General features: G+C 38.8%; 1 protein-coding gene across 11 annotated transcripts in view; it reads right to left on the bottom strand.

The window, feature by feature from the left end:
- The window catches only part of DGKB (diacylglycerol kinase beta), a 414,451-nt gene that overhangs the window by 350,769 nt on the left and 36,574 nt on the right, over positions 1-27,108 (bottom strand). For 4 of the 11 annotated variants that reach the window (XM_054817162.1, XM_054817169.1, XM_054817172.1 and 1 more), the window contains exon 1: positions 13,897-14,127. The exons of 1 other annotated variant lie outside the window; for it this stretch is intronic. The gene's annotated coding sequence lies outside the window, so the exon portion shown is untranslated. Of the gene's footprint in view, positions 1-13,896; positions 14,128-14,147; positions 14,296-14,356; positions 14,451-14,542; positions 14,645-14,706; positions 14,990-27,108 lie in introns of those variants that run through there. 6 more of the 11 variants (XM_054817164.1, XM_054817171.1, XM_054817163.1 and 3 more) reach the window with 5 other exon arrangements.

Genomic DNA, 27,108 nt, shown 5'->3' with positions numbered 1-27,108 from the left:
AACATCACTATGAAGACACATCTTTCTTTCCCTCGTCAAAGAACCTCTTCCGCTTCACACCTCCGGGACATCACAGCACCCAACTTATCCTCGATTCCTGTGTGCTTCTTTCTTCTGAGCACCATTTCACATCTCTCTAACTAGATGTTGCACAAACACTCACCACAACATTTTGTTCCTCTCAGGCTCTGGAATTCACCAAGGGCTTAGTTTATGCCCTCAAACAAAAAATTCCTTGCTTTGCCCATCCAAAGCCACAGCACATCATCTCGTTCACAGACTGAGAGCTGTCCTGGCTCCTCTCACCCTTGAGAAGGAATGTGCCCATCTTGAATCTTTCACCTCCCATTCTCACATTCTTCTGCCTCCCTCCCTACAGCAGTGGCTGCAGTTTTCCTGCTCCGCCTGTGCAGGATGCGGTCAACAAGGCTTCCACTCAGGTCAATGGGTTTCCCCAAAAAACAGGACAGAATTTCCAGAGTGTGTCTCAAACCCTTACAACCATTTCACACTGTGATTTTACCTCCCAGGAAAATGATTCTAAGCATCTCTCACACACACGAGAAAAGAAGAAAAAAAAAAAAAGAAAGAGAAGCCAGTGACAGATTTTGTTTGATTGTGTGTGGTTGTTCGTACCAACTTTTCCTGCCACTTTGCTCTGGCAGTCAATCTGTTGTCTGCTCTCGCAAACCATCTTTAACAGTAGCACTTTGGCTCTCTGAAGAAGCAATCCTCACGGAGTGCAATTTCCACAAAATAATACAGCCCATTCCTTCATTTAAAAAGCAGACTCTCTCAACCCTGAGCATCTTTGCCTAGGACCTGCTCGCTTTTACACAATGCTGAAATTTTAGCCCCAGCACTTGGTAAAGAGGAGCGCAGGCTGACTTTTCACGTATCACTAACTGCTGTAATCATCCAAGTAGAAAAGTAAATATTTTGAAATGGAAATACACCAAAAATACTCTGAAATAAAATGCAAATCAAGCGTGACTGTGCATATGACAATCCTGTTAGCACCTGCCCACTGGTAATCAGCTGCTAGCAAATCACTTTCCCCTACACCGTGTCCATACGGACCAAACATGACATTCACAGAAACTGAAAGAAAAGACGCACAGTTAAGTCAAACCTGGAGCTTAAGCCACATGGAAGCACCCTGAATTTTTACTGGAATTCCATGTCAGGGAAGGGAGGAAGCCCTCACCATCTGTTCAGGGCAGTAAGTATTTGAAAAGAAAGATACAGATTTTAGAACTCTCCCTCTTTTTTCCCTTTCATTTCCTATACACACCAGTTCTCCCCAATCTTTAGGAAAAGGGGAAAAAAAACCTACCAAAAACCCATATAACAAAAATTACCCCCAAATAGCTAACTGATTGAGTAGAAATCCAGTTTCTCTCTGCTGCAGTCACTTCCACTGTGGTCACCGCTAGCAGTGCCCTACCACCCTTTGAGATCAGCCCGAGCTGCTCCCACCTTCGCAGTTCCTAATCCCCGGAGCACAATACCAACATCCAGTGGGAAAGGAAAAGCAGGAACAGCTCAAGGACATGGAAAGTGAGGAGGCAGCAGCAACAGAGACTTAAAAAACAAGGCTGCAGCAGCAGTCAGGGGATGTAAGACAGGGGGTATGAGAAAGACATGGTTGGAATTTTCCTCAGCTGCTCTTTTGGTGGTCTGTTCTAGGAAATGTAACAGGATTTTTTTTTCCAAAGTCTATAAAAAGGGTGAACAACAAGGGGAGTAACTCTGAGCTGAGCTCACCTTCTGTCATATGTTTCACTGGCTCTACAATAATGGCGTAGGCAGAGGCTTACACACATAATTAACATTTTTATTTTACAAGACTTACTTTACTTCTATGTATAACTGAGTATGTATTTCCATGTAGCAAAAGAATTATATAATTGTTACTAAAGAACTCCCTAGATTATATTAGCATGGTTCCATAATTCTAAGATTCTTACCACCAGGCACAGATGCAACAGAAAAATCTATTGTATAATGCGTAGTTGATAAATAATATACAGCAGAGTAGAACAACAGTGATCTAGAACAAAGGCCCGTATCTGGAGACTGGTAACTGAAATATTAATTTTCTAAGAATTAATGTATATATTTTACATATTCCTAGAAAGCAGAGTTGTAAGTACTGTTCCACTGTTCCAATATAGCAAGATCCAGATGAAAAGAAAAATAATTTAAAAAAAAACCCACAGCAGTTTAAGCATATTTTTCTTGTACAAAAAACCCAAAAAAAACCCCTTACATTATTTTCACATCTGCACATGCATCTTCTTTTAAATGTACAAGTCCATTATGAGGAAACTCACCTAAAGATCTAAGAGTTGTAAGACTACTTAACTATCAGATGCACACATCTTCCGGTTGCAGTTCTCCAAAGTGAATGGAGTTATGACTGCAGCAGGGCATTTCAAATGCAGCTCACTACCACTTCCCACGCTACTGACCGCAAATCACATAACTGAAGCCTCTCTCAGGGACTACGTACCATGACTGCTCTGCACATGAGTGCAATTCTCACCTAAGTCAGCGGCAGCTCCACACAGAGAAGGAAGAACATTGACAGTTGCAGAGGCATGAATTCATCTTGGTCTAAATCCTACTCCTCAGAGTATCAGTAGGTTAGAAGCTGCTTCCATATGCTTTCTATGCATCTGCTATGAGGGCCATAACCGAAATATAGCTTAGGGAAAATACACAGCAAATAAACTTGCTAAATGTTGCCAAGATACCCACAATACCAGAGGTCACATCTCAATAGTCAGCATTACGATGCTTAGATTTTATACTTCTTCAAAACTTCAAAGTATAGGAAACATTGCTCAGTCTACCTCAGTATTTTCAGAATAAGTGAACTTTAAAAAGAGTAGTAACTGGAGTGCAACAGCATCAGCCTTCCTCATTTACTACTCCCTTGCTTTCTCATTTTCAGCCTTCTAAGTTCAGATCCACGGTGTAACACGCTGTCGTTTGATCGTGTTCGGTATTCATTAAGTTTACTAGCCCAGAACATTTCAGTGGTTATTATTAAATACATATCTTACTGAGCTAAAATTGCTTGGATTCCTTTGTAATGTAATTTTTTGTACTGTACACCTAATAGGGTGGCACCAGTCTATCTCATTAGTTCAGACTACCTACGAAATACTGGACAATATTTCACTTAGATTCATAGAACATGTCACAGAACCGTAACTCCTACTAAAAGGATTAAAAAAAATGATGTAATGCAAGGCTATATACTTTATTATTTATAAGCACTATTATTTACAAGCATTATTTATAACGATGAGTAGTTCATACAGAATTATTTATGGCAAATGTATTTTTTTCAATTAAGTGTGATGACCAACTTCACAGAAGTATAATTCTTGGAAACAGACTCCCAGTGAGAATAGTCACATTTACAAATTAAGACATAGTATTGTTCCCACCTTCTCTAACATATAAATTTAAAATAGCAGAAAAATATGACAGTAACTGCTTTGCTTAAATATCTTCACAAATGAGCACAGAAGGCATACAAACATAATCAAATATTACATTTTACTCTGAACTAAAATTATCTTGGTATTTTGCCCTTTCTTGTTGTAGCATTATTGTTTTAATGTCTTGGTCTTGGATTATAAATCTGAAGTTATTTTTTAGACTGCAGGGAGACATTCTGTGGCTTGTGGTAAGGGTGTGCAAAATTGATGCTCAGTGAACCCCATCTGAATGAAGCATCTACGACATGGTTTCCTGAGGCTGTAAACGACTAGACAACATGTGATCCATTCCAGTTCCATGTTTCTCATTGCTATATTAGTCAATTAAAAGAGGATGAATATGGTGATGTTGATTTTTTAAAAAATAATAATAATATTGGAATATGCAGTCAATGTTTTAGTAGTAATACATACACAGACATAGCACCAGTTACTTACAAACTCTGCTTCTGTTGGACATATGATCTAGATAAAAACAACGTTTCTGTCAGGTTTTGGACTTCATCCAGAACTAATGCGATCCCAGTTAGGGTTAGTCACTTGGCTGGGAACTGTTTATCTACCTACCACCTCAAAACTTCAGTTCCTGTAACTAACTAAACTGTAATAGATACCTTCTGACTGCTATAAATTCAATCACGTTCACACCATACAATGAATATTTGCTGGTACATTCAGCATGTAGTCAATGTAAGTTGATATAGAATGTATGAATACACATCCATGTTCTAAATTGACAACATCAAGGTATTTATGTATTATGCAACAGAACATATTGTATTAGGTTATGGTTAGAAGACTAGCAAACACAGAAAACAAAAAAAATCTAAATATTTTGAAAAAATTTTTAAAACATTTTTATTTCTAATAATTCTTTAAATAAGTAAGTTTACACAAGAGGTGTGATTCATTAGACTGTTATGAAGTTTATCTTTTAAATAATTTTAAGTTCACTATGTCTTTTATTTACAAAGAAAAACAATCCATTTCCAATGGATGATCAAGTCATTCTTCCACTTGTTATTATACTCTTATCAATGAAACATTTAATGCAGATTCCATAATGTTTTTAAGGACAGATAACAGGAAAAGATTTAGAGAGTTGAAACAGAATTTAGGTATAATATAGGCACTAAATCCCCTAACAGCCTGACTCTCTCTTGCTTGCTAATGCTGCCCTCCACTTCCCACTGGAATAGTCTCATATGCCTCAGCATTGATGAATATAAAGTAATGCACATAGAAAAAAAATAAATCCTAGCAGTACACTTAAGGTGATGAGCAGTGAGCTCATCAGTGATGAGTTATCACTCAGAAATGAAATTTTGGAATTATAATCAGAAAACATCAGATCAGTGCTCAGCAGCATTCAAAAAAGAAAGAAACAGAGAATAAAACAATTTATTACATTGTATAGATCCCTGCTATACTTGCACTTTGAATAACATATACAGTATCTGAATTTTCAAACTGATTAGAGTAGAACTGGAAGAAGAGAAGGACAAAAAAAGACGGAGCAAGCTCCTCATAAGGAACAAAAGAGTACACTAAAATTCTTCTGGCTCCAAAAAGAAGCAATGGGCTATGGCAGAGATGTGTAAAATAATAAATGTGTATAGAGTGTCAGAGCCTGGAGGAATGCTCTGGGGATGCTCAGCCTATTCTTGTATTCTTCCCTTGATAATCACTGTTAGGAGACAGCACAGTAGCCCAGACAGACTAGAAGTCTGATCCAGTAAAGCTATCCTTACGCTTCTACGAAGAGTGATGAAGAATAATCCCATTCACCTGCCCCGCTAATAGTGCCTTGTCTTGATATAGATATGAATTAGCCACAGTGGAGTTTAAGGACTATGTGCAGAATATTATTCCACAAAAAGTCCAGACAAAACTGATTAATAGTAACGACTTTGCTCTGGAGGAAAAAAAAAAAGCTATTGCTACAATGATCACCACACCCTGTACTGTGTGTGTTCACTTGCCACATACACAGCACATACTTCCCATAAACATTGGGGCACACAAACAACAGGTTTTACTGGCAATATGTATAGTTTTCAAAAAGTAACTAGATAATAACTAATGGAAGTTCCAATTGTGCTTGCAGTCATTTACGGAATCCTACTGCAACTGTACTGAGCAATGGAATCTGTAATATCAGCTCTTCAGAGGAATCCATCTACTATACATATGATTCTTCTCCATGAAAAACTTCATGGCAACATTTAAGGTCTTTACATCACACTGTTTACATCCATTTTAAGGTATTTAAGGGTATTATGGGGCATTTAAAGTATTAAGATAGAAAGGGTATGCTGTCATGAACTGTCTTTCTTTCTCTTCCTTTCTTCAATTCCATTAGGTTATCCAAAAAAAGAAATATTCAGTGAAATTTGTGTTAAATCTGCAGAAACAATGACAACATCATTGTTAAAGACAAGGTAAGACTAAGTATTATCTTCCCTTCTACAACACCCACAGGTTGAAGATCATCACCACAGCTGTTCTGCCTTCATTCTGCTTGATTTTTGAAGTTTAAAATCTCTCCAAACTTTGTGCTTTGCACAAGGAATTTCTCTTTGAACAGCCTTACCATTTCTTGCATATCCCTAAAACACTTAAGTGGACACAGTAGATACTAATTTTAAGTGTTCAACACATTTAGGTCCTATAAAGAAAGCAGACATAGAGGTTCTGTTATAGAGGTTCTATACAGCTCTGTAAGTGTCGACGCATCCCTCAAACACAGAATTGGGACTCAGTCTGTCTAAACAGGATGAAAATCAACTTTGACATCAACATGCAATAATGAGCTACACATGATTCATATTTGTATGTTAGCATGGTTATCAACATACATGTTGATATGAAAACACAAGGTTCAGCAAGTACAGAAGACCTTCATATTGAGATACAAGTCTCTACTTCCCTGGAGAGGAACAGCATTTTATTCCCTCATGGGTTAATAATTTGCTCATAGTTTAAAAGAGATGGCACCTGCTCTGCCAAACACATATTTGCATTTCCAAAGAAAGAGAGCAGTAAACAAGACAAGGGGAGGAGTGCTGAAACTTTTCCCGAATAAATTAAAGATTAATAATCTCTAAGGGGAAGGGATGAAGCATTTGAATCTGAATGAAAACTGCAGAACATGCCAAGAAATATGTACAAGAATTGGCAAACCTTTCCTGCTTGTGATGCTCTCCAGTGAAAGCTGGCCAAGAACGTAAATAATGCAGGATGAACCAGACCCTGACCCCACAGCAAATCTAAGGAGTTGTACCTTGTCAGAATACATAGCAGATTTTGATCTGATTTTAGTACAAATAAACGAAGCAAGAATGTCTTTCAGTTTTGTAACTGCTTTCATTATAAGTCAATGTTTCACAGTAGTTTACTTTGGATTTTGCAAATAATGTTTTTTTTTAATTTATCCTAAGATGGTAGATGAACTAAGGATGAATTACAGAAGTTTTCAAGGTTTCTAGATGATGAAAGCATTACTCCACCCCCACGGCAGCAGTTATCCTTTCAGTTAGGGTCTTGGACTAATCATGCAGAATTCACTGTCTTAATACCCTTTCAGTATCCTAACACGATGATGTAATAGGGCATCTCTTCCTTTAGCTGGACAGCATTTTGAGAGTTGCTAATGCAGGTTCTGATATAAAAAGCTTCACTGAGCGACCAGAGTTGATCAGGAATGTACCCTGAATTGAAATAAGGTCAGAGAGAGTATGGCCCAAACCCTGAAGGAGTGCTCTTCAAAAGTATAAGATCTTTTATATGGCTCATATATTCCCGTTAGTTTCCTCTACAGCTATCTGCTCGTTAAACTACACTGAAATACGATTGAATATGTTACTGTTAGCTGGAAAAGTGTATTTGTATGATTCTACAAATTCTTCTGTCATTGACAGATTATCTACCCCGACCTCTGGCTCCTCAGACCTGAGTAAGAATGCACAGAAATCCTTACTAGAGACTTGAACTTCCTCTTGTCCATTAGAAATACAACTAGATATAAGTACTGGATCATCAATCAAGATTATTTTTCTCAATACAGGATAGAAAAATATCTTGATCGCTCATACACGTAACCTCACAAGCTGTTTTTATAGTTTCTGGATGCCTAAATTATTTATAGAAAACAGTCTTTGACAGAATATAAAGCTTTTCTATGAGTCATTATTTTGAATTCACAAAGGCAAAAAAGTTTCATAAGTGAATACAGTATTTTATGAGGTAAGGAACACCAGATAACCACTTGGCATTTTCAATTTAAAGAGGAAGCAAATGAATATTCTTATCAGAGTAATCCACTGTGATTAACAACACCTAATCTTCAAAGCGGGGAGGTTTCCCTAGGATTCCTCCAGCCATTTTGTTTTTATGAAGAAACAGTTGTGTCAACAGCGCTAAGACTCACAAAGGACAGTACTAAGTTTTATCTCTGTTATAAAAAAAAGATTACATTGTTTAGAAGGTTTGAATTCTTTGATATAGAAGTTATAAGGCTGTTTAAACACAAACCTTTTCATGAATGCTTTTACAGTAAAAAAAAAAAAAAAAAAAAAGAAAAAGGGCAAAACATCTGACTGTCTGTCCTGAGCAGAAGTCATTGTAGTACTGTACAAGTTTAAATTACGACAGCATATGAAGATAAACCTGGGCACAGCCATAGTAGTTTTTCAATTTGTGTGACATGTAGAACAAAGTAAAACTAAATTCCAGAGCAAGCCTTCATGGTTTCAAAGTAAATCCAGTGTTTCAGATAATACTATCATTTTGTTTTCCATTTAAAAGTGTTATTGGAATATTTTCTATCAATAAGGAATTAAGACAGAGGCTTTTTTGATAAAAGCATATCCTAGCCATTTTTTTAGGACATGAAGAAAAATGGAAATGCTCCAAAGTACTTGTTTATTTAGACATATTTAAAAATAGGTCCTTTGATATTTAACTTCTGGTATGTGGCCCATTCTAAGCAACTATTTTTTAAGGCTATTTTACTTCGTGTTTATTTTCAGTAATGCATGGAGAAGATCTGATATATTCTTAGGAGTTCAATTCTCCCTTACACTTTTTCTTCCAGTTGAGAAAATACCCAAGGGTACAATTTATCTCACCCAAAGTCGGATGCCTTAAAATTAGACCTTAAACTGTGAAAAAGTCATCCCAGCCAGGCACCCTTTTTAATGAATCGAGAGACCTGGATATATCCAGAATGTACCTCAACTGACCTATATAGGATGTGCATCTTAAAATTAAAATTTCCCTCAGCAGGTGCTTTTGTGTTTCCATTAGCAATAATAGGAGAGCCAGAAGGTAACCAGATGGTATTTAGATACTGAATATAGGACAGATCAGTCACATTTATGTATATTTTGAACATTTTTAAAATTTTTAACTCTAAATGATGAGTAAATTATCAAAATATGAAGAAATAACCAAAGTAAAAATCCTGAGTAACAAAATTCCAGGAGTACAAGGAAGCAGCATCCTGGCTACATAAAACAGCTTAAAGTTTTACATTTCTAATCCTAAAATCTTTTCATAGAATTCATTAGCTTAAATTCTCTTAAATTTTAGAAAAATATTTTCTCTGAAGGCTAACCTTGAAAATAAATAAATAAATGAATGAATGAAGGAACAGTAACCATTAAATTCCCTTTTACATGGTTAATTTATTCCTGCTGTAATCACATTTTTGGCTGTTTTCATCTACTTAAATATCAATTTTTTGGCTATTAATTCTGCTATCTCCCTTTTTTATTTTTTTTTCCTTTTTCCCTTCCTGCCTTCTCAAAAAGATGTTTCTGGCCTTCTCCTAATATTACCTCGTATTCAGCTGATGAATGCAACCATTCATGCAGGAAACATGAGAAAATCTACAATTGAACAGACAAAAGATTCCAGAGGAAAAAAGCAGCAGACTCTTGATTCCTGGGATGCAGTGGTTCATGCTGCTCATGTCTAGGTCATAGCCTCTATCTCCCAGATTTACAAGACACCACTTCTTTTCCCTTCAGAAGACAAGACAGGAAAGTCTGCTGACTTCACATCATCCACAATTCTTTCCCGGGCTGATACAGCTGCCTTACTATTTGCCATTTCCATCTTTTGCTTAAATTTAGCTTGTCGACCATCTAGGACCACAAACATGTTCTGCATGTAACTGCATGAAAAAGCCACATATACTACGACAGCATTCAGGATTGATTTCAGATATTTTCCAAACATGAATCACTGTAAGCAGCAGAAGTGTCCACCTGGAGACACAGTTAGATCACACAGAATATATTTGACTAGTTGCTTTTCCTTTACGCAATGTATTTTAGAAGACGAAGTAAAAAAGGCTCAAATTTCTATTATCCGTGTGAGTTCTCCGTGTTCCCTGAATAAAACCACAAGACATTATGTCCCACCAACCCAAAAGGGAAGCGAAGCCCCATTTCACAGCAGAAGACTCACAGAGTTCGATGCACGCGGCACAACACAGACTTCTGTGAAAACTGCATTATGTATCTGTTGGGATTCTTCCTACTGTAAGGATGAAGGAGTCAACTACTAAGTACTACTACTGAGCACCTGACATTCCATTGAACATATAATGAAAAAAATCACAACAATGTCAAACCATGTAATCAAAATGCAGCTGAAAATCAAACTAAAAAAGAAAAATAAATAATTCATGGCATTTGCGTTAACTAAAGATTTCTACCAGGATATAAAAAAGGTCCATTCCTGAAAATTAAAATCATTAACAGACAAGAAAGAAGTATCTAGAGGTCATTTTATTCATGGTTTATTACGGTAAATAACAAACAATCTAAAAATAAAAAGTTAATCTGTCCCAGCAATTAGAAGTCCAATTAGTAACACTGAACTGACAAATATGTTTGCAAATTAGCTTTTCTTTGGTTGTTTTTTTTTTTTTTTTTTAATAGTTTAGGGCAGCACAATAGTGTCAGAGTTGTACATTTGCATTCCAAACTGGTATTAAGAGCTTGGACAAGAAATAATTAAACAGCCTCCAAATACTTACATTTGTTAAACTTTTAAACTTGTGGCAAACTAACTAAACAAGACTATATCCCCTCAGGGCTGAACTGCTGCAAACATTATTCAGAGAAATCTTCTATTTTCTTCAGAAACAATTAAAAAAAGGAAAATGTGTTCTAGATTGCATAAAGCTGTTTTACTGGGTGTTTGGGGACAGTTACTCATCCTGATTTCAAATAAATAAATAAAAATTTACTTCTTGACTTGCTAAGTTGGCCTAAATACCTTACCTGCATCAGATCATTTCTATCCGTAGTAAGAATATCATTAGCGTAATGAAAACTAGGTCAGGTTGACAAACTGATACCAGTTTCAAAGCCCAAATTTATAACTTTTTCCACTCTTGTAGACAAGGTATCAAAAATAACTACAAACATCTAATTCTCTTCAGTGAGACCCAGCATGTCACTACTTAAGCCTTCCTCCAGTACTGTGAATTTGATGGTTCAACTATCAAGCTAGCCCCCAAAGAGAAAATCATTAATAAAATACTGTTATGAAAACTACAATTATGGGCAAATAATTCTCCTAAGTCTACTCTTACTGTTACTAATTATTTTGTAAGTGCCACAGGAAACAATGGACCAGAGCTCTCTGAAGAGACTCACAACTGAAGGTCAACAGATCCTTTATGGGGAATTCTTCTCAGAGAAAGAATTTTTGTTAACCTTTTATATCATCTCCTATTGATTATACTGGCTGTGAAATTCTGTAATTCCTACAGAATAAGGCTTAGAACTCATTCTGCGCACGTATAAAAAAAATTGTGCATGATATCCAGAGCAGGGCCTGGCACATTCTATTGATTTATTTTTTGTTTGAGACAGTAGTGCAAAGCTCAACTGGCAACTCCTGAAGTAGGTTGCAAACTTTACTTGATAGAAACAAGAAGTACGGAGTTGGAATCCACAACTAATGATTTCGGGAAGCCAGCATCCTATTCTTCAACAGCATTGCACTCAGCTGATGTCTCCCAGATTTCACATCATAACTTCAAAATAAACATAGTTGTCTTTCCCAAGTACCTTCTCCTTTCCAGGTAAATTCTGGCTGAAATTCTTTTACTCCTGGCCACCAAACCACAAAACAAGACCTGTTCTTTCCATTTTCCTCTCCCTTACGATTGTTACTCTTTCATAATTCTAGATATAGATGGGAATGTTTCATCACATGCTTTTCACAACAGTCCACAACTCTCACCATGACAAAAGACGAGAAGATACACTATGAATACAGATATCATTACGTAAAGTGCTCTTTACAACTAAGTTAAAGTTAACTAAGGAAACTTCAGAAATAATTGAGGCTTTAAAAAGACTTGTTAAAATTGCATGCAGAAGGTGTAACTTACCAATGATCCAATTCATAACAAGGATTCTAAGGTCATAACGATTCAAAGAGAAGGACACATTATGTATCATCTATATATGCTGTTAATATTTATTAATTTAATTATAAAACATAATTTAAACCCATTATCTTTCATTCTATAGGTGCCATTCAGAAGAATCTTATCATTCTCTTCATTCCTGTTCCAGTGATCTCATTCCATTGGCAAGAAGTACCTAGACCTGTCCCACAAAGCGTCACCTGAATGACACTTTGTTCCAGAGCAGAAATGGTGCAGAATCTCTTTATAAATAGAAACCTGATGTCTGGTGCTCTTCCAAACAGATACTAACTTTGTTACTTTCAAACTGCATAAACTCTTCAAAAATAATGTATCTGTTTATTTATGCATTGCTACTGAGCACTGTTCTTTGGATGTTTTATTTTGAGACACCTATAGGTGTTTACAAAAGATTATTTCAGTTTCTAAGTAACAGTTCATATATATCTCTTCTTCCTAAACAAACGTAAGAAAGTGTACTTTTTCCTAAATATACTTAAGAGCAGCAACTTCAGCTGTTTGCAGGCACCTAAATTAGATTAACAGATTTGGGCCCCAAATATTTCAAATCCATAGCATGAAATATCTCACTCCGCACACATTTCAGACTGTTGAGTAATTGTTTCAGGTCTTCCCGGCCATGATAAACAACAAAGTCCTTCCACCTTGACAAATGAACAAGGGACGACATAAACCCCAGGAGGAAAGCACTGCATTGTGATGCCCCGTGTTCTTGATGCTTGTTTTCATTCTGTACCAGACAGGCATTTCAGGCTCTGAGCAACAGTGGATTATCACTTTGGAGAAAACCAGAACTTACTTCCTGTCATTTTATCCATAAAGCATAGCACAAGTCCAGTCATTTGGGAAAGCATATTAGGTTCTTGGTGTGGATTTTTTTTTTGGCCATACAATCACTTTTTAATACACGTGGAAGCATTATACTATTCAAGTGCAGAGAACAAAAACTATTACCTTGCTACATTAGGTCATTTGACCTAAATGGCTGTAGGAGAAATGTTTAGTGGCTTAAAAAAAACCAAAACAAACCCACCTTAACAGACTATTTCTCCTGCAAGAATTACTGGCTTCCCCCATCCTGTTACATTGGCTTTTTTTATTTTATGATACAGATTTTATAAGCTTATTCCATCCGCTGTCTAAAGTTACATCAACCAGATAAAACTGCTTTTGCAAATTAATAAAGTTCTCAGTAAATTTGTAGAAAAGCAATCAAAGAGGAAGAAGAATTAACTGAAGACCCTATAATCTGCTTGTTTAGCTAGGGAAAAAAAACAACTTATGATACGGTAGTCTCCTGAGAAAACCTTTCATCCAGTTCAAAAACAGGATCCTAACAATGAAAAGTGTAATTACAAGCACTCCCAACAAATCAAACTCTTTTCAACAAAATGAATCAGAACAACACTGGACCACACAAGACAAGAAAAAGCTGTATCTAAAATGACTTCAGACATCCAAAAGTTTTGTCAATTAGTGCGGGCTTTTTAATTCTTCCTTGAAAAGACCCTGAGAAAGACAGTCTGTCACACCAACACTCAAAGTTTCAGCAGACCAGCCTTTAAAGCATAAGTTTGCAGTTGCATCTTTTGTTTCCTGCACTCGCTATGTTCTCACCCACACTGCGTGCTTCAGCAATTCACCGTTTTGGACCCAGCTATCAATGAAAGCCCGGGCAGCATCAGGACATTGGCAGGGGCTGAGCAAAGTGATGTAGGTCAACGAAGCAAACTGGCATTAACTAGAAACCAAAGCCACAAGTCGTGACAAATTCAATACGGCACGGTTAGCTACAACTTTCTGCCTGGCCCCTCCAGTACGTCCATACACACCCGTACATACACGCCCCCCCCCCCGGTTCCGCGATTGCAACCAGTTCAGCCGCCCAGCGACTCGCGAACTTACTGCAGTGCGATGCAGGAGGAGGAAACGCACGGCCCTGGGATGCGAGAGAGCCCGGCGCCCTGGGCAGCCGCGGGAACCGGCCATCCAGCCGGGGGACCGCCAGCGACGGCGCCACCGCCACCAGCCCAGCCCTGCCCGCCCCGCCGCCGGCTGCCGCAGCCCAACGCGCCCGGCCCCGCGGGGCCGCCACCGCCGCCCTTCGCCCCGCTCCCCGCCGCCCTCCGCGGCGCAGCGCGGATCCCCACAGCTACCCTTCTGCCGGGAAGAGGCAGCCACCGCCGGGCCGCGCGGGTTTTAAGCGGCTGTGCACCAGCACATCTCCCACCCCCTTTCTGGCCAGGCGGCAGGGGGGAGGGGACAGGCGACACACACGCGCGCACACATACATATATATATATATATACACACACACACACACGCCCGCCCGCAGCCCCTCCCGCCCCCCGCGCAGCTGCAGTACCTGTTGTCCGGCGCCTGCATCCCCCGGGCGCCGCCCGCCGCGTCCGCGGCCCCGTGCCCCCTCCGCGCTCGGGCGGCGGTGCGGCAAGAGCCGCGCACCGCTCCGCTCCCCCTTCCCCTTCCCCACCCGCTCGCCCGCCGGCGCCGAAAGGCGCTGCCCACCGCGCAACACTTAGCCAAAGTTTACCCGGTCTCCCCGCCGGCGGTAGCCGCGCCGGGCTGCCGCTCACCCTCCCACCCGCTACGAGGCAGCGGGGCTATGACAGCGGCCGCGCCCGCGCAGCCGCGGGGGCGCGGAAAGGCTGTGCGCGGCCCGCCCTGCGCACCTGCGCGGCGCCCACCCTCGCGTACCTGCCGCCCGGGGCGGAGCGCGCTGCCGCGGGGCAGCGGGATGGGGAGGCGGGACGGGGAGGCGGAGGCGCCCGCGGAGCGGCTCCCACGCAGGTGCGCGGGCACTGCGCCGCCCGGGTCCGCGGCTCAAGGGGGCCGGGGGAGGCTGCTCCCTCGCCGCCGCGGCTCCGGCCGGTCCGCGACAGCCCCCGTCCCCCGGCAAGGCCGGCCCGGTGCCGCGCTCCGCGTCCGGGAGCCGATTCAGCAGCTGCCAGCCGTGCCCGGGCGGAGAGCCTCCGTTGGGCCGTCCCTGCCGAGGGACCTTCACGAATCTCAGGGCACGAAACGCTGCTCCGTTTCCTCCGGCACGTGTTTGGGAAGCTCTCTGTAGGTAACAACAACAGAGCTAGGGCCCGTAAGAATTTGCAGATTTACTCGAAAAAGAAAAAAGAGGAAACAGAGTAGCAATGGTATGAAAATTCATGTCTTTACGCCAGTGCCTCCCAGTTACCAAGGCAGAGAACAAGGGAGCAGATCAAACTTTCGCTGACACCTTCCCAGCGTGTTTGATGGCGCTTGGTCTTGACCAAAAGAAATTCCTCAGAAACACTGGCAGATTTCTAAGCCAAACTTTCATCTTCACCAAGTCTGGGGTGCCATTCACCAATCAGCCGGGATCCTGATGGTTTCATTAATTATAATGACCATTAATTCCTATCTAAATACACTTTGTTGGTATATGGCACTAGAAGAACTGCAGCTTTGATGATTGTTTCGGGCAACCTAGATGAAATTTAGCATACTGCTAATAATTTTATATAATAATAAGACCACAGAAGTATGAAAATACAAAACATTTTACCAAGATTTTTTTTGTTTATTTTATAACTGCATCCATTCTTCCTTTCTGAAATCTGCATTTAAAAGGTTTAATTTTCACACAACCCAGAAGTACTAGAAATTCTTGGAATCCTCTTTATTTTAGTAACCATGTAAAAACTTGCCAGGCCAGTTTCATTTATAAAGATTTTTGGTTTCTCAAAGGAGAATTCCTTAATTCACCGAGCGTACTGTAAGTGGCTTCCTCAGAGTATATGGTACTTACTGTCTGTAAATTAGCTTCTACACAACACAGTAAAAGACATTTAACTGTTTTGAATTAGCGCATTTGCAAAACTCATTAACAGTCCAGCTTTTTGTTTAACAAAAGCTTGAATAAATAGATAAGCTTCAAGCGTACAAGTAAAATGTATTTTTTTATATTATATAATGCAATAAGTACATCTTTATACCATACACTAAGTGGTAGAAAGGCATTCACAACTAAAATTGCAGTGTGATACAGCTTTGATTATACTTAATAAGCTTGCTATCAATAAAAAAAAATCCATTCATCTCTCTTCATATGCACACAAAACCAAAATAAAAAATTCTCTATATCATTGGAAAAATGTGTTCTAGGAGGTGTAATATCATACACATTAGCCTTTAAATTCAGATCCAGTAGTCAACTTTAAAAATATCTTTCCAAACAGCAGCTTCACAGTAGCACGTGACAAGTACTTGGCTTTAGTCTCCCATGTTTAATATATTGCTTTCCCTTTAAAACACTGATTTCAAGAGATTCTTTTTCTCCCAGGGAAGGAATTCAGTCTCAGTATATTTGAGCTTCAAGTTTCTAAATATGGATCAAAACACTGAAGTACAGCAAGTAGTTGCTTAATTGTGATCAATTATTCCAGTACAACACAGAATTTTTATAGGCCTTACCATAATATGCTTGGTCTAGTGGTTTGGGGGAGGGAGGCCTGGTTTTGAATGGCCTTAAAATTTGTTTTCAAGCACTCTCAGTTACATAAGATAATACTAAAGTGAAAACTGCTAGGTAAAATTATGTTCACAATTACAACTATTTTTTAATACTGTACATAACTTTTGTATATTCACATAAGTTGGGCCTTCACTGTTTTCTTCTGCTGCATCTTGGACCAACGTCCAGCTTCAGTTCATATTGAAGTGGAAGAGGCCCAGCAAGTTCATGTGCAGTGTGGAATGACAATTCCATTGACACTCGTAGCTTCAAAACTCCAAAGTTAAATTTGACATTTTGTAACACAAGTAGAAAAATTAACCCCTTCATTAAACATTTGATTTGCCTTACAAAAGGAGCAACCCTTACACAGGCCAAAGCCAACTCGCTACAGCTGAGCTGTGAAAGATCGATATAAAAGATGTTGAACTGAAGGAACGCTAAAATTGAGATGGTTTTGTTTGCACTGAAAGATACTGAGGTAGATTGCTATCCACGTCTAGCCTTAGAAACGTGGTTGTAGTACAACAGTTTTGAGCATAGGTCAAGGATGGGGGAAATTTGAAATGTGGCTGATGGCTAAGAGCTGCTTCCTCAGCGCAGAGCTCAGTGGCAGTGTTTGGGAGCAGCACATTCACGTAAGCAGCTTTGTTCTGGTTTCAATGCAAAGCTGTGTCCTGTTCTAGAAACAGGATGCTGCCCAAACTGTATGTGCTCCTGTCCTCTCCTCCTTTAGTCAAACTCCTGCCATAAGCAGATTAAAATACGCAGAAAGTTTGTCTCTTAACAGCTCACTCCCTCACAGCAAAGAAAATAACAGATGTCTAGAATCCACAGCCAGAATTTTAATTATTAAATTTGTTATACTATATCGTTAGATCTGTGTTTGGATATTTAAATAAATTGTGTTGTTAAGCATAACTTTAGGTTGCTCATTTAATAACCCTTTGTTATGAACTCATGGCCCTAAATTTTGATATCATTCATGAAAGAAAAAACCACCAAACTCATGAACCTTAACAGCAAAAACAATTCTCAGGCTCCAATATTTTTTATTTGCTATTGAGAAGTTGCAACAATATCAGTTATCTGCAGTTATTGTATATTACTACTTTGGGGAGAAACAGGGTTCAGTCTTCCAAATCTGACTTTAGTGTCCGTGTGACTCTACAAATTCACAGGTGCAAACTATTGAAAAGTAGTCCAACTCCATGTGAATTCAGCTGAGATAACCATATATTCTGAAGCAGATTTTCTTTATATATAGCTTGCTGTTATCAGAAGCAAATATAGGCACCAAATTTGTTAAAAAATGAATCGTCTCAAAACTTAATTCATCTAACTTAGTCCATTCTTACACTTTATGCAGGTTTGTGAAGGAAATGGAATATAGTGAAAAAACATCTTTCACACAGTAATTCTATACTTTGTGTATCTTCATCAGGAAATGGCAATACACAGTAGGACTATACTGCTCCCTCCCAGAAATACCAAATTCACAGGCAATCAGTAATAGGGATCCAAAGAGAAATCAAACAATTCTTGTCAGAAATAAGATCTTTCATTGATTATGCTTACATCACTTTAATTATTGTAGTGATAAGAATATGGCATAGAATAGTCTGTACAATACACTTTATACTTAGAGTAGCATAGTTACTTGCATAGTTCAAGAGGGAAAAAAAATCTTGTGAAATACCCAGAGGCATTTGCAGGTCTGCTACCACTCACGTTACCGATATTCAATATACGTAAAAGATTCTATGGTAGCTAAAGGAAAATATGCAACAGAACAAATATTTGTACTTCAGAAAATCAAGGACTGTTGGCAAACCAGAGGAAATTACATTAATCAGCTGAACTATTGTTTGTGAGCTTGTTATCCAGTATACCAGATACTCTAATGAAATCTTTGGCTATTCTTTCATCAGTGCAATCAAGATATAATACTAAAAGCATTTAAATTCGCATCTGTTGGATTAACACTGATATACAGGTATATTTGCTTGATTCCCTAACTGCTACAGATCAGTCAGTCTCACTTCTGCCCCTGAGAGAATCCTGGAGCGAGTCCTCTTGGAACGCATTTTGAGGCAGATGAAGAAGAATAGGGTGAGTGGGAACAATCAACGTGAATTTACCAAGGACAAATCTAACCTGATCAATCTGACTGTCCTCTGTGATGAACTGACTGAACGTATGGATGAGAGGAGAACAGTGGATGATACTTAACTTTTGCAAGGCTTTCTACACTTTCTCCCACAACATTCTTCTGTCCAAGTTGGGACATTTCAGACTGGATGGATGGAAACTAGATGAGTAACTGGTTAGACAGTTGACTCAGAGGGTAGTGGTTAATGGGCTGTACTCTATCTAGATGCCAATAGCAAGTGGCATTACCCAGGGATCTATCCTTACATCTTTAAGGATAAAGGATCTGACCTTACATCTTCATCAGTGACCTGGAGGACACAAAGGAGTACATGTTCTTCAAGTCTGCAGGTGAGACACACAAATTAGGAGGACTAACTGACATGCTCAAGGGCAGGACTGCCATCCAGAGGGACCTAGGCATGCTGGGCTGACAGGAACCTTATGAAATTTGACAAGAACAAATGCAAAGCCCTGCACTAGCAAACAAAAAGCTCTGCTGTGATGGGGCCAGGCTGGGCACTGCCTGGCTGGGGAGCAACTCCATCAAAAAGGCCCTGGGGGTTTTGGCAGACAGCAAGTCGAGCATGAGCCTGCAGCAAGTCCTGGCAGTAAAGCAAGACAGCACCATCCTGGGCTGTATGAACAGGAGCAGAGCCAGCAGCTTGAGAGGTGTTATTACCCGCCTTTCCTCAGTATTTTATAGATCACACCTTGAACACTGGGTCATAGAATAATTCTTGCTGAAAAGGCTCTCAGGAGGTTTCTATTAAGGATCACATATGAGATCAGACCAAGTTGTTTGGGGCTTTATTCAGTTGGATCATGAAACCCTCAAAGGACAGAGACAGCATAACCCCTGTGAGCAGGCTGTTTCAGTGCTGGACTGTCCTCACGGTGAAGAAGTTTTTCCTTCTATCCAGTGTGAACCTCTCATTTCAACTTCAACTATGCCCATAACCTCTTTGTCTTCCCACCATGAGTAACTATGAAGAGCGTGTCTCTGCCTTCTTGATAGGCTCCTCATGGGTATTGGCGGGCTGCTGTTAGGTGTCCCCAAAGCCTTCCCTTTGCCAGGCTGGACAAGCCTAGATGAGCCAGTGATTATACAGATTGTTGTATGAGCGTAACAGTGCTTGAATTACTAATGGATTTGTCTGTACTCTGGTTTTATAATATTATCACTAATGCTTTAAGAGAAAGGGTGACAAGCATAAAAGAAGTGGAGACAAGTGTGTTGTAGTAGAGTATCTTTCAGTGAATTTAAACCTAATTTTTTTCTTTACAACTTACTCTCATCTTTACCTTCCATCTACATATGCAGTTTTATCCCCTCTATTGTTCTTGTTTCGAAGATGGACGTAGGACAAAAGCCATCTTAACTCAGTGGGAAGATTTTCAGAGATATCAGCAGGCAGTGGCTTGACAAGCTAATAAAATCTACGTGAACTGGATGCAGGAATGAGCCTTTAGTCATACTAAATGAGAAATGTTTGTTCAGTCTGAAAAGCCACTATTTAGTTAAAGATTACCTAAGAAGCAGATGTCTGATAGCTCACTCGTTCTGAAATGCTATAATATAAAGACTGCTAAGCTCTATACAAATTCTTTAGTGCTCAACTGGAGCAGGAGGTAAGGAGGCAAAATGCATTCACTGTATATTTCTTTATGTAGCATTATAACAGTAACATGCATAATTTTTTTCACTATATTTCACTACACACACACATATATATACAGGATATAAAAAAGAAGCATATGGCTAGCAGGCATTAAAAAGATATCTCAAATATGACTCTATATTTTAAAAGATGGTTTTAATATATTAATTACTATCTGTATGTTTACTGAACTGTCTCAACTGTACAAAAAGATCTGACATGTCCTTAAACATTTGTTGAATCTTAACACATATTACGGAATCACTATTTAATGTTCAACAACCAATGTAATTTGTTATAGGAAGACTTTTTGTTTTATTTTAAACTTAGTTCAACAGCAACCGAAGTGTAATATATTCTCTGGTTGATGGTAATCATTAAAAAAACCTGATGGATGAAATCATTAAATTTAGATGCTGTAGCTCACTGTATGCATCTTGCTCAAAGATCATTCCTGTTACTAAACTACAAAATGAAAGACATAGTGAGGGATTCTTGGGGGTTTTATCTGTCTTCCTCTGTTTTCCAAATTTTCTCTAAATTTTGCTTTGCTCATGTTGCTTATGTTTAACATCACGCCTGCATATATGCTTCCTGCAGGTAGATCAATGAAAGAGCAGCAGTAGGGTGTCATGTCTCAAAAAATACATACATAGAAGAAATTCCTAAGAATCATCTCCTTACACTATTTCTGATGAGAGGAACAAAACAGAACAGAACAGAGAACAGCTACTTTTTCCTTGATTTATGAGTTCACAGAGGTAGCGTAGGACAGAATGTATACCTACTACAGAGGCAGTATAGAACTTTTACAGATTATTAGCAAACATGTATTAGTACAAAGTGGCTTATGACAGACGACACAGGTGCAGAACTTACAAAGATGAGGGAGAGGATAAAAGTTGACCAAAGAACTAAGAAATCAGTAACAAAGAGAGAAACAGAGGAAGGATTCACAGGATTAATTTAATCGAGGTATTTGCATGAAAATACACTCAGTGTAAACCGTAAAAGAAAATGATAACATTTTCCTGGTTGGTGCAGCACAAGGTAAAGAGCAGAGAGGAAAAGAAATATAGAGAGAGCTAATGGTATTACAATTTTCCTTGGCTTGAAAAAACATCCTATAAAAAGTGAGCATCAGAAAAAGAACAGAATTTTAAGCAATTAAAGTATAGTTGAAATTAAAAACTACACGTATGCCTGTCACTCACTATATTTGAGTATAACTTGTCATAAAACAATCAAGTGAACTAAAAGAATTCAAAACCTGCATTTCTTAACTAATTAGATCTAACTAACTAATTAGATCTACTTCATTTGCATCTTCATTAAACATGTTAGGGAGAGGATTTTGGGGGGGGGGAATACAAAAAAGATACACTATGTTAGTAAGCCAGAGATGTATGTCAAATCATACTAACTTCAGTATACCTGCCTGCAGAGAACTATTAACGACAACACAATCAGCATCAAGCCTTAAGAGATATGTATATTATTATAGCTGAAAGTGAACGGAACTTAAAAGCAAGATAGAGGGTTCAAATTTGGAAAGCTGAAGTAGATTAGAAATATTAAAGAAGACTTATCTGCAAAAGGAAATTGAAAGAAAATAAATAGTAGAGAAAAAGAAAGAACTAATTACATTTAATTACTTTAAAATAAAGGTTTTCCAGAGGGCTGATGGAATGAAGACAAAGAACATGTCACCAAAGGTGGTTTATATCAGCGAAAATTAAGTATGAAAAGCAGGAAAGGTGAGCTCAACAATGGAAAAAAAGTAAAGAGATTTTTTTTCCTTAAGTTAATAACAAGGAAGCCACCAGCAGTCTTCACAAATAAACTTTTAGTGGATTCAAGGCAATTAGAGAAAGAAGAGAAATCAATAGTGGCAAATAGTGGCTAGCTAGCACTTGCTCTATTCATAGCCCTAAAATCTCAGATTCTTTTATAGTTTTTGATGGAATTTATGAATATTTTTTTCTCCTTTTGAAGTTGTGTTTTGCTGACAGGTCCAGGATCTCTTTAAATCAGTTTGAGAACATATTTTATAATAATGTAATAAAGGATATGGGATAAAGGGCATGTAGTGATAGAACAAGGTGTAATGCTTTTAAACTGAAAGAGAATAGATTTAGATTAGATGTTAGGAAGAAATTCTTTACTGTTAGAGTGGTGAGGCACTGGGACAGGTTGCCAAGAGAGGTTGTGGATGCCCCATCCCTGGAAGTGTTCAAGGCCAGGTTGGATGGGGCTTTGGGCAACCTGGTCTAGTGGAGGGTGTCCCTGCCCATGGCGGGGCAGGGGCGGGGGGGGGTGTTGGAACTAGATGATCTTTGAGGTCCCTTCCAACCCAAACCATTCTATGATTCTGTCATATTTTGCTGTATCTAAAATAGACTAGATCCCTAAAGAAGCATACCTTTTTCTTTGACATACCTTGTACTGAAGTCTTTGCCTACTGATATCTTTATTAGAAGTATTTATATGTAATATACATCAGTGTTACATTGCAGATGCTTCAAGTAACTTATTTTTTTAGATACGTTTTGTTAAATGTTAATAAACTTTTTATTTTTTAATATTTGTTACTATCATTAAAATATATTTTAAAGTACATTTTCAACATGCAGTTCAGTGCTCACTTCTCTGGGAACAGATTCACGTACAGATTCCAGGGAAAATTTTACCAATTTATCAATAAATCTGTTGCCCTTGTATTTTGTTTTACAGGACGTGCTATTTAAAAGCTAAGTTCTGTTCTACTTGCACTGTCACAGCTACCAACACAGCTTATTCTAGATTTACACCATATAAATAGGATGAAAATAAAGGAAGTGGTTTTTGAGAGCAGCAGGATCCTGTGAGTAAAGCACTCAGTGGCATGCTTAGATACTTTTGTTGTATACTCCAGTTCTGCTGTTGGTCCATTACTTGCCTTTGATCTAGGATCTATGCACATAAACCAGCACTGTGATTTAAGACTACAGTTTTTAAAATCCTCCCTTAACAGTACAAACCTCAAGTATTCAGTCAGAAAAAATTTTTCCCTGGGTAACTGAAGTTCTGCTTTTAAAGTTGTCCGCAACTTCCTTATTTTTGTTAGTACTTAACAGATCAATGCCTAGGCCTCCAGTGGGTCATTTTCTTTCATATCCCCTTTGGGAGACTAAATATAGTAGCCATGTTTCAATCATTCCCACTGTAAACACACACCTAAGGTCTGTACAAACGACAAGTGAATTGATTGCATTCACTCGGAAACAGTGAGTGGCAAGTTAGCCAGAGGGCAAAGAGGTAACATTCCAAAAACCTAGCAGAATCTCAGAATGGTTGAGGTTGGAAGGGACCTCTGGAGGTCATCTGGTCCAACCCTCCTGGCTCAAACAGCATCACCAAGAGCAGGTCACCCAGGGTTGCCCAGCGGTTGAAGTACGATACGAGTGCCCCAGTTCAGACTTCCTGAAGGGACAGAAACTTGCAAGTCTTACCTCACAGGAAGATAATTAATCACCTTCCCTGCCTCTGAACATTGACCAACACAGAAAAGATGAACTGGACCAAAACTCCAGGAATAGTACTGTACTGGTACTCGTCCAGAAGGGCCAAGAACTTGAATCCATTTTCTGTTTCTTCTGGCATCTGGGATGCTTTCCCACCTAGAGGGTCTAGAAAGCCATATTTTGAACTGAATTTTGATACAATAAAATTTCTGTTCTTTAACTCAAAAGAAGTGACAGAGACAGATCCTATCAAGACCAGAATGTTAAAATTCTGGTGTAGTGGGAGGCGGAGGCTCTGAATCCCCTCAGAAAAGTTTTGCAATAAGTTCTTCTAATTTTTATGTTGTCACTTTCTCATTCTCCTGACAAGTTTTTAAAAAGAAGTGGTGACGCTTTTGAAGATGGTGTGAATACCTGTTGAATATGCTCTGAAAGGTCTATCGGATAAGGCTGTTTAAAGGACTAAGGTATAAATCTGCTTTTGGCTTTAGTTTGACGTTTGCATGAGCTGCCATGATGTCTCAACTATGAAGACAAGCGCCATTTTGAATATATGAACATGTGCAACTGTAGGTTTCTGAGAAGTTTTAAAGAACAAGAGACATACTGAATTTAGCATTAAGCAGCAAGATGCAAGAACCACATACTTGGAATTAGATTTTAAATGTTTGCCTAGATCATCTAATCAATCATTTATACTATTTTTAGAGCAAGCCTTTTATCTCATATATATGTCTTGCTTCTCTAGACTGCAATTATCTGGAACACTGTGTTTCTCTAATGTGGATACTTATACAGTGACCAGCACAATGGAGTATCAAATCTGGTTTGGTCTCTAATATAAACTGAGACCATGGGACTGCGTATATTCATCCAGCTTATATAAACTCCAACCTTGTGGCTGTGTGGCAAAGGAAATGTTTGCTTCTAAAAGCTAAATTAAACCAAAAGCAGGTAACCACAAAATAAATACAATACAGGCATTTGCTACTGCCTGAATGTGAATCTTAATTACACTTTTTAGGCTAATTATTGTATACTCAGATTTTGAGTATACCAACTAATTTAATGCTTCCTCCATTTTGTGTAATTACTTTAGCAGTTTTTATTATATTTTAGTTTTAATATCTTTGCAATGCTGAGTGTTTCAATGTATAACAAACACTTTGATGAGCCCTTATTTTCAAGACTAGTCTCTCTTTCTTGAATGGAATTACTTCTGCCTGTCTGCTAATATGAATAAACATGCACAGCCCATCTCAGAACAAAAACACAGTCCTGATGCTGAAAATTTTGCTCATTTCTATCAGTTATATATTCAAGCTTATTATCTGGAAACTAACTCCTTGATATTGTACATTTGCATATGTATGAACAGTCATCCACCTGCATACAGTTATTCTTGGTGCAGTGTTTTAGCACTTGTGAGTAGGAATTTCAGACCTTATCCACCACTTTTACTCTTTATTGATTGGTTCCTGATCCTTCTGTAGGAGGCTTCACCTGACACAGATACTGAGGAAAGTAGGCCTGGTGGAGAGGAATGACAGCTCTTACCCTGCTCAACAATTCCAAATAGTACTGCAGCCAGCAGAGCTGCTATGGTGTATGTGGCTCTGCGGGTAACACATAGATAGGGTCTTCTCCACCTCCTCACCTGAATCACCCTGAGAAAATGTAAATGTGGCTTGCAATTGCCAAAGTCCAACTTCCTCCTCCTGGATTTTTTTTTTTTAATTCTGTTATGGTCATCTTAAAGGTACAACACAATTTTTCTTAGAAATGAGTGTAAACTCAGGCCTTATTTAAAAGGTACTCTGCTTTTAAAAACAGCTTTCAGTTTGCTTTTAACAAAGGTAACAGAATATTTCATGAAAAATTCATTATTCACAAAGCTGTTTTTAATGTTAGAAAGACTAAGACATGTAACAGCATCTTATTAACTGATCCCCATTTGATTTAGTGGAAATGTTGAACCTAAAATAACTGAAGTATTGTTACAAATGCTCCTTTGTACCATTTTCCTTGATGACACTGCAGCAGATGTTGATTTATCTTTGTACATAGCTCTCTGTTATAGTCCCTGTTCAGAACCCACATATTTCAGACTTACTGTAATAATGAACTTTGTCTACGAGAAGGGCAGCATTGGCTTTAACACTTCACCACTCTACACTGTCCTTCTTTTTCCACCTACTAGAAGCCACTAGCAGAGATGAAAAGTCAGGTGGGTTCCTCACCAGGGACTTCATCCTAGAAGTGCAGAATGCAGAAGAAAGGCAGAGAAGGAAGATGAAGTGCAAAAAAACCCACTTTTGTGGGCTGTTGTACCCTGTAGCATCTGTCTGTGATGCAAGGTAAATACAACAGGGGTGATCTGGAGTCTAAGGAATTTAAATGTTGATGTGAACAGAGGTGCACCATACAGAGAACACCTAGTAGGGTGGTCCCCAGGACTGGATTAGCAGGACACTATAGATGTAGCTATTACTCATATCTGCTTGCTATTAAGTTCTTGTAAGTTATCAGAATCATAATATATTGCAATCTAAATATACACAACACAATTCAGCAGTTATATTAGTACCAAGTGTAGAAATCAGAAAGCAGGAATAACAAAGTAAGTGCTTTGGTTAGGTACAGAGAAATAAATGAAGTAGGACACCTGGGAAGACTGGGAAGTAGGCTGTGATTGTCTTGATATACTATAATTTTAAAAATTATTCAAGAGCACTTCTGGAAGAACAGTACTTTTGTACAGCATTAAGTAGTGCAGGGTGGTATGCAACGCCAAGAGGAACTAATGGACTAACCGAAGCTGGAAGTCTTCTCTAAAATAAAATACCAATTAGAAAAATGTGTTTCTTGTGTATAAAACTCTTCAAAAGTCAACATATGATCTAATAACACCATGACTAGGGAGGGGTTTGGTTTAGCTTGATAAATTCTTATAAATTTTATGAAAGCCAATGACCAAGCAGGTAAGAGACACTCAGTTTAGTACCTTGGGAGAAAGTTTTCAGCATGAGCAAAGCAGTTATCTATTCGTTCGGTCTGTCATCTGACCCACACGCGCACAGTGGGAAGCAGGGAGAATTTGGGTTATTTCCATATGAGAATAAGGATTCCAATTTACACAGACCCAGTGCAAGGTCTGTTTGAGACTAGTACTAGAGAGGTAATGACTGGTGTGAAGCATTTGGAAGTGGAGAGGAGACAATTTTTGAGACTGATGCTGAACAAGCATTCTGTGCCTGTAAGGATTCAGTGAGGTATTGTAGAGGTACAGTGCAGCCCT

Source organism: Grus americana, chromosome 2 (genome assembly GCF_028858705.1).
Source record: "Grus americana isolate bGruAme1 chromosome 2, bGruAme1.mat, whole genome shotgun sequence".
NCBI lineage: Eukaryota > Metazoa > Chordata > Aves > Gruiformes > Gruidae > Grus > Grus americana.
This window is presented reverse-complemented; position numbering and strand designations above follow the sequence as displayed.